This window comes from Herpailurus yagouaroundi, unplaced genomic scaffold (assembly GCF_014898765.1).
Source record: "Herpailurus yagouaroundi ecotype Mexico unplaced genomic scaffold, PumYag 28, whole genome shotgun sequence".
Classification (NCBI taxonomy): Eukaryota; Metazoa; Chordata; class Mammalia; order Carnivora; family Felidae; genus Herpailurus; species Herpailurus yagouaroundi.
Window position 1 is genome coordinate 104,692,254 of NW_024412376.1, and position 10,474 is coordinate 104,702,727.

Genomic DNA, 10,474 nt, shown 5'->3' on the forward strand with positions numbered 1-10,474 from the left:
GTCATGCCAGAACATGTTAATCAATGTTGATGAAGTAGCTTCAGCTATCAGGGACAGCAGAAGGGTACACACCTGGCCTCATACCATTGTTAGCTTCAAGTTCTCCTCTAAAATGACCAATGGGCTGGGGGCACGTGGGTGTGTCAGTTGGTTAAACATGTGACTTCAGCTCAGCTCATGATCTCATGGCTCTTGCGAGCTCGAGCCCCACATTGGGCTTGCTGCTGTCAGTGCATACTCCACTTCAGATCCTCTGTACCCCTCTCTCTCTCTACCCCTCCCTCATTCTCTCTCCCCCTTTCTCAAAAATAAATCAGAAAATAAAATAAAATGAGCAATGGGCACCAGGCAAAAAATGTAATCATCTTCCATCTTTCTCTTTCAGCCCACAGAGGAAGACACCAATTGACCTTTGCTCTGATTCCTAATTAAATTCTAAATCTGAAGAACAGTGATTCAATGGAAATGAGAAATCTGTAAAGCATTAATACCATATAGATCCAGGAAGGGTGGGAGTAGCAAATTGCTCAGGTACTTGCAACATCAGCAAAACAAGGAGAGTGGGCTTTTATGCAGACACATCACAGATGAGAACTAGAGGGTGATTTTTTTTCCTGAATTTTATACAACAATCATCTTCTGAGCAATTAATCTCCTGTCCCCATATACTGATACTCAAAATGGATACACCTGTGATGTAAATCAAAGTATCTCTTTTTCAGATAGAGTGATGCAGACAAACAGATTATTTCATTTGTCTCAAATCATCTATTTGGGCTAGATTCATTTCCTTCAACTTTTTCTTAAATGCCTCCTACAAGCCAAACATTGGTTTGTTGGGAGATCTGCAAACTGATTAAGACAGGATTTCTGACCCTAAGAAAGGCAATGTCTAGTCATAGAAGCAAAAATTCTGATAATGTGCCCAAGCATACTTAGGGAACAATAAAAGCAGTAATATATTGAGAAGGAAGTAAGCTAAACAAAGCCTTGAAGTCAACTTTTGTGGGTAGGCAAAAATGCACATGCACCAGGAATCTGATAACCGAAAAAAAATGTGGCATAAGGCACAAATTCATTCTCCCTATCAAACACTAGAGATCAGATGCATTTACACCCAAATCAAAGCTTGTAAAGATGAATAGCTACTCTTTGGATCTTTTTCAATGTAATAATTACTCTTCATAAAAGCTCACAGTAAACATCAATCTCCATGTAATTAAAATCAGTGCCTTTGTTCGCATAATAGGATAATACTACGTCATTCAAGATGCTGGTCCAAGAAGGACAGATTGAAATGGGCAGGGCTGTTTCTAATTACAACTGCCTTACGGAAATAATCAATGCTAGCTACTTCAGGAATAAACTAGAGTTTGTGGGTTATCTAGCTGCTTCCTTTTCCTCCTCCCTTTTCTCTTCCTCAAGATACTTGGGTCCTCCCAATTTACTAGATACTCCTTTCACCTGGACTTTTAGAGAGTCAGAGAGGTGAGGTCAAACCTCAGTGTTGATACTCCATAGCAGTTCTAATGAAAGGGTTTGATAGAAGATAATGCTGAAGTGTATAAAATAGTATAAAGAATGTTTGGAAATTTTCAGGGAATTTTCATTGCTTTTGATACTTTCAGGCCTTTTTACCTGAAGAATGGAAAATTAGCTATTGCTGTTGCTAGGTATGAATGAGTTTGAGTTTTCCAAATTTGGGGGATGTCTAATCACTATTCAAATGTGAGCTGCTTATCTTACATTTTTAGAAAGATCCAGGAAGTCCAGGGCCCATGCTTAGCTTCAGAAAATTGAATGAATGTCACTGTCATGGAACATTTTCATGCAATAATGGTCTCCTTGCTGCTGGATAACTGCTGAAGCAAATCCACTGATGAGAAATAAATGAGGAAGCAAAGCAGTGTGTATTTCCAGAGCCACAAACACTGACCCCTTCAAGGCATTCAATCATTCTGACTTTGTTTCTATTATCAGGAAGCGAGTGATGAAGAATGAATCATGATAGGTCAATATATCTTGGCGGGATCCACAGATGTTTTTGCATCATTCCCTTACTTGAGGGCTGCTGTCAAGAAGGCTGTCTTATAAAGCAGAACCACAGACAGAGCAGCATTCTTGCCAGTGAGAAGGCAATCTGTTCTGGCTGGATCATCTATTTTACATTATTGATCAATTTTTATTCATCTTCATTTCTGATACTGTCTCTGGTTGAAGAAATGGCTCAGCAATTTGAGATCACATAGCCATCTGAATCAGCTACCACACAATACAGGTATAAGAGTATCATCTATAAGCTGACACTTCTTATTGTGCTGGATCAAAGAGTTACTGTGTCATGCATTGATTGCTAAGACTTAATGCTCTATGACTCAAATGTCCATCTGTATCCCATGGAGCCATTCACTTCCTGCTAGCTGGAGGTCCATCCAAGACTAAATTCCTGCCTCAGCATTATCTTGTAAAATAAAATCTGGAATGTGTGCTTCCAATTCCCATGTCATTCACTTTGCAATTTTTGTAAAAAGTAAGGGAATGCATTTCCTTTCCCCTACATTGTTGAACTTTGCCTTCATAATAGACTCACAGCATTGTCATGTAATTTCAATATCTCAAACGCAAAAAGAAAACACACTTGGGGCGCGTGGGTGGCTCAGTCGGTTGAGCATCCAACTTCGGCTCAGGTCATGATTTCACGGCTTGTGAGTTCGAGCCCCACATCAGGCTCTGTGCTGACAGCTCAGAGCCTGGAGTCTGCTTCGGATTCTGTGTCCCATTCTTGCTGTGCCCCTCCCTCACTCATGCTCTGTCTCTCTTTCTCTCAAGAATAAATGAAACATTTTTAAAAATTTTAAAAAAGAAGAAAAAAGAAAACACACTCCCCAAATCTTGGGAGTTGGGGACAAAAAGACTTCAAAAGAAGTAGTATAGCAAATTCTTATGTTTAGCTAACTCAGCAGCTGTTCCCATTTCCTTTCTTCCTTCTGCCTTGTACTACATAGCCAGTATTTACTTTTCTCAGCATCCCTTGAAGCTGGTATAGCCATGTGACACAGTGTTGGCCAATGAGATGCAAATTAAAGTACGAGTTTATAAGCATGCTTAATTATCTTGGAAGGAAGGAAGGAAGGAAGGAAGGAAGGAAGGAAGGAAGGAAGGTAGAAAGAAAAAAATCATTTCCTTCAATCCTACATTTCTCTATTCTTCTTCCTCTCACCATCAATATTCTGGAAAGAGTACCCACCCAGTAGCAAACAATCTCCCTGAATGGACTTACCTAGCATTCATCTTCTCCTGTCTAATCTTTCACCTTGGGTTCCATCCCATTCCTTAGAGTCCTATGCTTGTGGAAAGTTGATCCTATTCCCAAAGGTTGGTTCATACTCCTTGCTAAAGTGATTAGGTTCAGATAAACAAGTTTAAGCAAATTTGAAATTTTCTGGCCATAGAGATTAGATCAGAAATGGGGAGATAACTTTTGGTTTTCTCTGTCTTATAAGAAACCTTCTAAATGGCCACCCACATACTTTCTCTTTCTGGATCTTGTGGTATTCTGAGTCATTGCTGCTGTCATTTTGTCACCAGGAAGGAAACTAGGCTTGAAATAATATGACACTAAGAAGGCTGAATTGTAAAATAAAAAAATAAAAACAAAAAAACTTTTTAAATGACACTATTAAGATAACACCTGTTTTCCTCTGAATTTCACAGGTATGTGAGCCAATGAACAGCCTTATCATTTAAGTTCAGTCTTCTGTTACTAGATACCAATTTAAAAAAAAACTCTCTATCAAAAGGTCTTGCACATTACCTCCTATATATGCTCTTTATCTGCCTCCGTCTCTTCTTTCCCAATTGTCATTGCTCATATTTAAGTCTTACCACTATTCTCCTTGATTTTGCAATATACTACTTCACAAGTTTCTTTGACTTTAATTTCTCTTCCATTTAATCTGTTGATTACACAGTCACCAAATACTCATTTTAAAATGCTCCAGACTCTCCATCCATTCCCACTGTATACAAGATGAAAATTAAATCCCCAGTCCTATTATACAAAGCTCTTCTGGATCTGGCTCCTCCTTGCCAGTCCAATCTCATCACTAACCATTTTCTCTGCCCCATCCCTCCCAACACACATATATAAGGACACACTATTTCCTTGAAATTCTGAATTACATGTAGTTCTTAAACACACATATCTCTCTTCTGTTTCCATTACTGCTCATCTGCCATTCTCTCTGTTGGATTTCTAGAACTCTTCTCCACTGTTTGTCCAATGGGTAATGTTCATCCTAGCCCAATCTCTTCTATGAAGCTTATTCCAATTGCTCCATTCTACCCAACCATGATGATTTTCATACAAGATCCATTCTTTGAAGGCAGGGACTATGTTTAATTCATCTTTATAACCCTGTCACTTAGCAGTAACTGGCATGATAGGTCCTCTATGTTTGAATGAATGAATAAAAATTATATATGACAGAATCAGATACGAAGATTGAAATTTTACTTGGATTATTGGATCTTCTACATGACAAATAGACAAATAATTTAATAATAATAATACAATAATCATAAAATAATAATCAATAAGAAGTTGACTAAGCCCTTTAGGTGCCCCCTTCCATGATACTTAGTCCCTGGGAGATATTGTCATAACTGTAGTGGATATTGTTTTTGTCTTCCTAGAATACTTTCCTAATACCTCACCTTCTTCTAGGACTACTCACTGATTTTATTTAATTTAAAAAAAAAATTTTTTTTTTGAAAGAGAGAGAGCACAAGCAGGGGAGGGGCAGAGAGAAGGAGAGATAGAATCTCAAGTAGGCTCCACACCATCAGTGCAGAACCTGATGTGGGGCTAGAACTCACAAATAGTGAGATGATGACCTGAGCCAACTACACCACTCAGGTGCCCTGACTACTCACCGATCTTGACCAGAGAGGTAGATACATGATTCTGGACCAGCTTTTGTTTTCTTTTTCTTTTCTTAAATTGTGGCCCAGTGGTTTGTTTCTTTGTTGTTTGTTTGCTTGTTTGTGTTCTCCCAAGGGTTTGACTCTTGAGGAAACACACCTAAGACCTACCTAAGTAATCTGATGGAAACATAATTGATAACCATATCTGTGAGTTCCTGAGGCTGAGAAATCTGGAGCTATCTTGTTTCTTGTCCTTTCTGAAGCTTCCTAAAGTTTGGTTGTTCAGTTCTTCCTTCTATTTTGTGGCATACCTCCTTCTAATAAATTCCCCTTATTTGTTATGTTAATCAGAAATGGGTCTGTTTATTGTAATCACAGAATTTTAACTCAGCATACTTCTTTGATGCATGTTAATTTATGGCTATTACACTATCACATAACATGAAAGGAATATGTATTGTTGATTTATAAGGCAGGCTATTTCCCACAATGCCAGGAAATACCTAGCCCAGGGCTTGACATACAGCAGAGAAAGCAATATCTGCAGAATGAATATACTTCTAGAGAGGGGAGGAAGATAGTGGCAGAGTAGGATGATCCTAGGCTTGTCTTGTTTCACAAACACAATGAGATAACTACCAAATCATCTTAACTACCCCAGAAATCAATCTGAAGACTGACAGAACCAATTCCACAACTAAAGGGGTAGAATAGGCCACACTGAAGAAGAAGGTAGGAAGTGCAGAGACATGGTTTAGGGGAGAAACAGATTTACTGCAGAAAGGAGAGAGCTGTGGTCACAGAGAAGGATGAGACAGTGAAGATCACACAGGGGAATGCCCAAGGAAAACATTTCCCCAAAGTCATTGGCTTAGAAAATGAGAGAGGCTAAATTCTGTGAGTTCTTGCAACCAGCAGGCAGGGCTTAAAACCTGGAGTTTTAAAGGTCAGTGTGCTTGGCTGGGATAGAGCCTAGAGGGCACTGTGCTTCTCCTCGAGAGAAGGCAGGCAAACAACCCACAGGCAGACAGCATGGAAACAGCAATCTGAAAAGCACTTGGGCCCAAAGTGGGAAGAATATTCGTTTTTCTTACAGCATGTTCCTCGGAGGCAGCATTCCAGGAGATACCTCTCCAAGAATAAGGGAGCTGTCTAGTGCCATTTTCCTCTTCTGCCCCTCAGCTAAACATACAACCACCTGAGGAAAGCATCCAAGCATGGACACTGGCTGCCTAACTTGCTTACGCCAAGCCCCACTCCTCTGTGCTCTGCTGGGACTGCCTTTCTAAGCCAAGATTGCCTCAATCCCAGTGTGGCAGGCTCCTCTGCCAGAAGGCCAGCAAAAAACCCTGCCCACACCACATCTCCTGACCAGAGAGTTCTGCAGGGCTTCAGTTCTGGTGTAGTTGGTGTCAGGTCTCATTTCACAAGCAGATCAGAGCATATCTAGTTAAAACTCATCACATTCAGGCCAGGGACCAAACACTGACACAAAGAGAGCCTCTGCTGATGACTGGCCAGAAGGAAAGAGCAGCCACAACACAGCAGCAGAGTGCACACAGCACACTCCAGAGACACTACCTGTTGTGCTGGGCCCTGACACTATATGACCTCTTCTTTATAAGGCCATTACTTTTAGGAGCAGGAGACATAAATAGCTTTTCTAACACAGAGAAGAGGGACAAAATGCCAAGATGGGGGAATTTATCCCAAATAAAAGAACAAGATAAGGTCACAGCCAGAGATTTAAAAAACAGATGTAAGTAACATGCCTGATGGAGGATTTAAAGCAACAATCATAAGGATACTCACTGGGCTTGAGAAAAAATAGAAGCTATCAGGGACACCTTCACCACAGAAATAAAAGAGTTAAAAAAGAATCAATCAGAAATGAAGAATGCAACAAATGAGATTGGAAATAGGCTTGATGCAATGAACAGTAGGTGGGAAGAAGTAGGAGCAAATTAGTGACCTATAAGACAAAACAGTGGAAAATAAAGCTGAACAAAAGAGAGAAAGAACAATTATGGAAGCCGATAATAGACTTAGAGAACTCAGCGACTCCATCAAATGTAATAACATTTGTATTATAGGAGTCCCAGAAGAAGAAGAGAGAGAAAAGGGGGAAGATAATTTATTTCAAGAAAAAATAGGAGAAAACTTCCCTACTCAGGAGAAGGAAACAAATACCCAGATCCAGGATACACATAGAGCTCCCATCAAAATCAACAAAAGCAGGCCAACACCAAGACAAATTGTAATTAAATTTGCAAAATATAGTGATGAGGAAAAAAATCTTAAAAGCAACAAGACAAAAGAAGTCCTTAACTTACAAGGGAAAACCCATAAGGCTAGCTGGAGATTTCTAAACAGAAACCTGGCCAGCCAGTGGCATGATATATTCAGAATGCTAAATGGGGAAATTTGCAGCCAGGAATATTCTATCCAGCAAAGCTATCATTCAGAAAAGAAGGAGAGATGATGAGTTTCCCAGACAAACAAAAGCTAAATGAGCTTGAGACCAATAAACTTGCAAGAAATATTAAAGGGGACCCTTTATGTGCAAAGGATAGACCAAAAGTGACAAAGACCAGAAAGGATCAAAGAAAATCTCCAGAAACAATGACAAAACAAGTGATAAAATGGCAATAAATACATATCTATCAATAATTACTTTGAATGTAAAAGGACTAAATGCTCCAATCAAAAGACACAGATTGTCAGAATATATACAGAAAAAAAAAAAAAACCAAGACCCATCTATATGCTGCCTACGAAAGACTCATCTTAGATCTAAAGACACTTGCAGATTGAAAGTGTGGGGGCAGAGAGACATTTATCACACAAATGGACATTATAAGGTCAGAGTAGGAGGGGCAAAGATGGCGGAACAGCATGGAAGGTTTTTTGCATTTTGCATCCATGCAATACAGCCAGATCAACACTAAACCATCCTTCACACCTAGAAAACTGATTTGAGGATTAACACAACAATCTGCACAACCTGAACCACAGAACTCAGTAGGTACATGGCACAGAGAGGTGAACTGGGGGAGAGAGAAGCCACATAGAGGACAAGGAGATTTTTGCTTGTGGAGAGAGGTCAGAGATGGGGGGAGACTATGATAAAAGCACTCCCCCCACCAAAACCAGCTGGAGACAAAGTAGAAAAGTGGAAACAGCCATAGGGACTGAACAAAAAAGGGACAAAAGTGAAAGGAGAGAGTTTCAATTCCATTAAGACTCTATAAACTTAGAGGGAGCACAGAGTCTGAAACTCTGTAGCTCAATACCTAGCAGTACTCTGGTGGGAAGGGCGAATCCCCAGGAGCAGGGAGTGAAGTCCTTGGGTCCTCAGGCCACACAGGGAGAGATGGTTCCCCTGCTGAGAGGATATTTGGTAGAGGTTCTGTGGCTGCCCCATAGCCAAAGGTCCCAGCAGACCCCAGAGAACAACCACATTCACTGCTGCTGGAACAAGGATGTTAAGGGGGAAGCCTGGTGCCAAATGTGTGTTGTGACTTACCATAGTCCCTGAAATGCTGCTGATACACAATTGAATGAACTTTTTCTGGGGTGGGCAGGCACCCAGCTGCAGTCTCTGGGCATCGGCAGCAGCACAGTCCCATGAACGTTCCTGGGTGCAGCCAGCACCTGGCCATTGCTTGGTGAGACCCTCCCGCAGAGGGGCAGAACAGGTCAAAGCTGCAGTCCCTCAGAAGTGAGGGGTTGGGAAATACAGGTGCATCTGAGATAAAACTCAGGAGGAAGGTGCTGCCTGGCAACCTGACAACTTGGTCATGGACAGTGTAAAAGCAGGGAGTGGATGGAAGCTGGAGAAAAAGGACAGGTGAGCAATTGCTTATCAGGAAGAACAGAGTTCTAAGACTAGAGACTGGGTAGCTGGGTGATGCCATTTTCACCTCTCCCACACATGTGTATACACACCTACAAGCAACACACAATCCACCCCAGTAAGCTAAAAAGTGCCATCTAGTGGAGAGCGGAGCTGTTACACTAAGCCCCGCCAAACTGGGCCAATGTCACTCTTCAGGAACACCACAAGTCTCTGCCTGCTTAGTTTACAGACTATAAAGTACTTCAGAATTTGACTTCTAGGGGAAAATGATGTAATTTCAATCATATTTCAGTCTGTTCACTGGTCCATCTATTCAATTTTGTTTTCTTTTTCGTTTCTTTTCTTTTTCTTGAATAGAGAAAGAGAAAAAATTATTTTTATTTTCAATTTTTATTGAAAATATTATTAATTTTCTTCTACTACATTTTTTACTTTTTGGTAAATTTTTCAAATTCTATATTACTTCCAACATTTCATTTTATTCTATTTCATTCTATTCACTTTCTCAAATTTTCAAATGTTTTGCTTTTTTTTTCCTTTCCCCTTTTTTCTCTAACCTATCAAGCTCCTTTCAACAATCACACCAGGGGCGCCTGGGTGGCGCAGTCGGTTAAGCATCCGACTTCAGCCAGGTCACGATCTCGTGGTCCGTGAGTTCGAGCCCCGCGTCGGGCTCTGGGCTGATGGCTCGGAGCCTGGAGCCTGTTTCCGATTCTGTGTCTCCCTCTCTCTCTGCCCCTCCCCATTCATGCTCTGTTTCTCTCTGTCCCAAAAATAAATAAAAAAAAAAAAAACGTTGAAAAAAAAATTAAAAAAAAAATAATCACACCAAAACACACTTAGGATATAGCATCATTTATTTGATTTTTGTGTGTGTGTTGTTTTTAATTTTATAATTTTTTTTACCTTATTAATTCCTTTTCTTCCTTCAAAATGATGAAACGAAGGAATTCACCCCAAAATCAGTAGCAGGAAAAAATGAAAGCCAGGGACTTAATCAACACAGATACAGGCAAGATGTCTGAACCAGAATTTAGAATCACAATAATAAGAATACTAGCTGGGGTTGAAAAAAGATTAGAAGCCCTTTCTGTGGCGATAAAAAAAGTAAAAAATAGCCAGGATAAAATAAAAAATGGTATAACTGAGCTGCAATCTCTAATAGATGACACAGTGGCAAGGATGGATGAGACAGAGCAGCAAATCAGTGATATAGAGGACAAACTTATGGAGAATAATGAAGCAGAAATACAAGAGGGAAACTAAGGCAAAAGATCATGATTTAAGAATCAGAGAAATCAGTGACTCATTAAAAAGGATCATCAGAATCACAGGGGTCACAGAAGATGAAGAGAGAAAAAAAGGGGTAGAAGGGTTATGTGAGCAAATTATACACGGAAACTTTCCTAACCTGGGAAAAGACACAGACATCAAAATCCAGGAAGCACAGAGGACTCCCATTAAATTCAACAAAACCCGACCATAAACAAGGCATACCATAGTCAAATTCACAAAATACACAGGCAAGGAAAGAATCATGACAGTAGCAAGGGAAAAAAAAAAGTCCTTAACCTATAAGGGAAGACAGATCAGGTTTGCAGCAGACTTATCTACAGAAACTTGCCAGACCAGAAAGGAGTGGCAGGACATATTCAACGTGCTGAATCAGAAAAATATGCAGCCAAGAAT